We start from the raw sequence: 3,711 nt of genomic DNA on the forward strand, positions 1-3,711 counted from the left end.
TCATTCTGATATGCTCAATACAGGGGAGTTATGTTTGGCACATATTTGTCTGGATTGACAAAGACCCTAGGAAGGCTTTAGCCTTGTTTGTTACATGATTGGCTACAATGATACCAATTATATCTGGTATTAATTATTGTACAGTGTTGTATCACTTGCTGGTGCTATAGAAATAAATGATGACACCATAGGGTTCCAATGAATGTATAATTAGGCTGAATGTGAATGAGGGCTCCCCAATAAGTGCTTTCCCTGGCTCTTTCCTTAGCATGCCCTGCACTCTGCACTGGTCTAACTATACACCTTAGTATAATGGGGACAATATCTGTCCATTCCTTGTAATTAAGGGAAATAAATCATATATTTACAGTTTATGTTACTGGCTGAAATGGTGCCCCTTCATTCTGCCTCCTCCTGCTCTCATAACAGTTCAAATGGTTTCTGTTAGAGCCTCAGAGTCATGTGACTACAGAGTAACCATTATTGGTAGAAGGGGAGAGGGAAGGCCCCTGTAACGCAAGTTCCCTCTTCCGGGCTGGATGTGCACTGGGCCCCCTCACCCCTCCAGACGGGCGGTTTCCTTACCCCATTTTCTGTGGCTCAGTCTCCGGGGGGCCCAGAGGGGGAGCAGGCCTGAGTGTGATCACACCCCCATGCTCCCCCCCCTGTAGTTATGCCAAGGTCTGGACTGGGAGTCTAAATAGGTCCTGGCATTCAAAGTACAGAGAGGCCCAATTAGCTCACCACAAGCCCACTAAATAGTGACTTTCTATGGCATTTTATGGCAGCCCCTATGGCATTTGGCAGATCCCACAGATTGCCAGTCCGGGCCTGGTATGCCACTGGAAGGCCCAGTATAACCCATTTGGCGGAGGGAGTAAAAGTCTATGGGATTTAACTGTGCACTTTTTCTTCTTTCCTGCGGTTGGAGGGGGGCCCAGGAGTGTAAAGGACCCATTAAGGCCTTAATTAAAGGGGTTGTTCACTTTTGAGTTAACTTTAAGGGGCCGATTCACTAAGCTCGAGTGAAGGATTCGAATGAAAAATACTTCGAATTTCGAAGTATTTTTTGGGTACTTCGACCATCGAATGGGCTACTTCGACCTTCGACTTCGATTCGAACGAAAAAATCGTTCGACTATTCGACCATTCGATAGTCGAAGTACTTTCCCTTTAAAAAAAACTTCGACCCCCTACTTCGGCAGATAAAACCTACCGAAGTCAATGTTAGCCTATGGGGAAGGTCCCCATAGGCTTGCTAAACTTTTTTTGATCGAAGGATTTTCCTTCGATCGTTGGATTCAAATCCTTCGAATCGTTCGATTCGAAGGATTTAATCGTTCAATCGAACGAAAAATCCTTCGATTGATCGAACGAACGTTTAGCGCTAAATCCTTCGACTTCGATATTCGAAGTCGAAGGATTTCAATTCGAGGGTCGAATTTCGAAGTATTTTTTACTTCGAAATTCGACCCTTAGTGAATCTGCCCCTAAGTGTGATGCGAGAGACAATTTGCAATTGGTTTTAATTTTTTATTATTTGTTATTATTTTGGAGTTATTTATCTTTTTATCCAGCAGCTCTCCAGTTTCCAATTTCAGCAATCTGATTGCTAGCGTCCATATTACCCAAATTACATTGATTTGAATAAGAGACGGGAATAGGAAAGGCCTGAATAGTAATAAAAAGTAAATAAAAATAAATATGTGGCATTACAGAACTTTTGTTTTTTAGATAGGTTCAGTGATCCCCATTTAAAAGCCGAAGAAGGCTAATAATTAAAATAACTATAAAATAATGAAGACCAATTGAAAGGTTGCTTATAATTGGTTAATCCATAACATACTAAAAGTTAACTTCAAGGTACACATGTCTTAACTATGCACGTTTGTGGATATATTACTTTTATTTTTTCTTGTTTGTAATGTTTATTAAAAGCAAATAAAACATAACCTTTAAAAAAAAAAAGTTAACTTCAAGGTTAACTACTCCTTTAATATGCAATTTCAATATATCTTGATAAAATAGGTGAAACTAGCAATGTTTTGGGGCCCAGTAACACATAGTGATGCCTCTGCAAGCAGGCCCAGGCAGGTAAGTTTTTAGGGGCGACATGCTGCCCAGCTGCAACCTAAGAAGCACTGGGGTGTCATATTCCTGTACGTGGAATTCCCAGTGCTCGGGCGGGGGGTATGTTGCTCTTGAGAAGGCGTTGAGCGCTTAGACCAAGCAGCCTAAAGGCGCCAAACATCCAGGCCTGACTGCAAGCATCTGAAAGATCTGTGTGTTTCAGGAAAGTTGAGATGAATCTAGATTTTCTAAAGGATGGTTTTGAAGAGCCATTTGTATGCAGTGACCATATAATTCTTCCCTGTTTTATTCAGGTCATATAGAGAGCATGGATTCCTAACTTTATTATGTAGGAGAACCTTTGCATAAATACATCTACCTTGCTTATCCTGTTCATCTAAAATCTTTAAACTGACTTTTTAAACAAACATGGACTCCCTCAGTGTATTAGATCTCACTCGATTAAAATCCCCAGAAATCCTGTCTCTCTACATGCAGAATTTGTGCAAAAGGCAGTTATTTTTTTTAGATTTTGTTTGTACTGGAGTCCGTTATCTGAGTGAGTTCTAATATATTTGCTAGGAAAGGAAGGCCCCCCCCAGAAGATATATTGGATCATTCATCTGACACTAGGGTTGCCACCCGGCCGGTATTTTACCGGCCTAGCCGGTAAAACACCTGCCAAGGCCAGGATTACAAATTTACCAGCAATGTAGTTGCCAGTAATTTGTAATACCCTTGGAAAAAAAGCCCTTGGCCAACCCCCAATTCGCTCAGAACCGTTTTTTCCAGGATTCTGGCCATTGCGCGTGTTGCCCGCCCCCTTTTGTGGCACTGTGCGCAACTCCGCCCCTTTTACATCACGGACCGCCCCCCCACCAACCGGTATTTTTTTTTTTATATCAGTATGATGAAGCTTATAATATTTTCATTTCCCCTTTAACAAAAAATAATCTCTGCTCTAAAAGGAGAACTAAACCCTAAAGTTAAAAAACCCTACACCCCTACCCTACATAGACCCCCCTCTCCCTCCTCCCCCCCAGCCTAAGTGTTACCCCGGGCAAATGCCCCTAACGTTTTACTTACCCCTCGGTGCAGATTCAGGCGTTCACGGGTGACGCTTTGGCAATTTTCTTGAGTTTTGGCGCACGCAAAGTTGTCGCGTAACAGAAAATTGCTCCAAATGCGCATGCACCGCCCCGTCTCATTCCAAAGATTTCCAAAGAGAAGAAGATGCCGCCCATGAACTCCGATGCCTGAATCTGCACGAGGGGTAAGTAAAACGTTAGGGGCATTTGCCCTGGGTAACACATAGGCTGGTGGGTTCTATGTAGGGTAGGGTTTAACGTTTAACGTTACGGCAGCCATACCCTTGCTGCCCCTGTACTATATCCAAGTGAGCGGTGGATGGGTAGGACGTACAGATCGTGTACCAGGAGCAATACACTGTAAAGAACCACAATTCATGCATATTGGCCAGATTGTCAGCTCACTATACTGAAAACGTACCATTGTATTAGAACATTACAGGTACAAGCATATGCCATAATGATAGCGGCTGCCTGTGGGAGAGGGGGTGCCTTTACAATTTGTCATTTCTAGGTTTCAATAATAATAATTACAAAAAATCCATACAAAACA

This window comes from Xenopus laevis, chromosome 9_10L, assembly GCF_017654675.1.
Source record: "Xenopus laevis strain J_2021 chromosome 9_10L, Xenopus_laevis_v10.1, whole genome shotgun sequence".
NCBI classification, from domain to species: Eukaryota; Metazoa; Chordata; class Amphibia; order Anura; family Pipidae; genus Xenopus; species Xenopus laevis.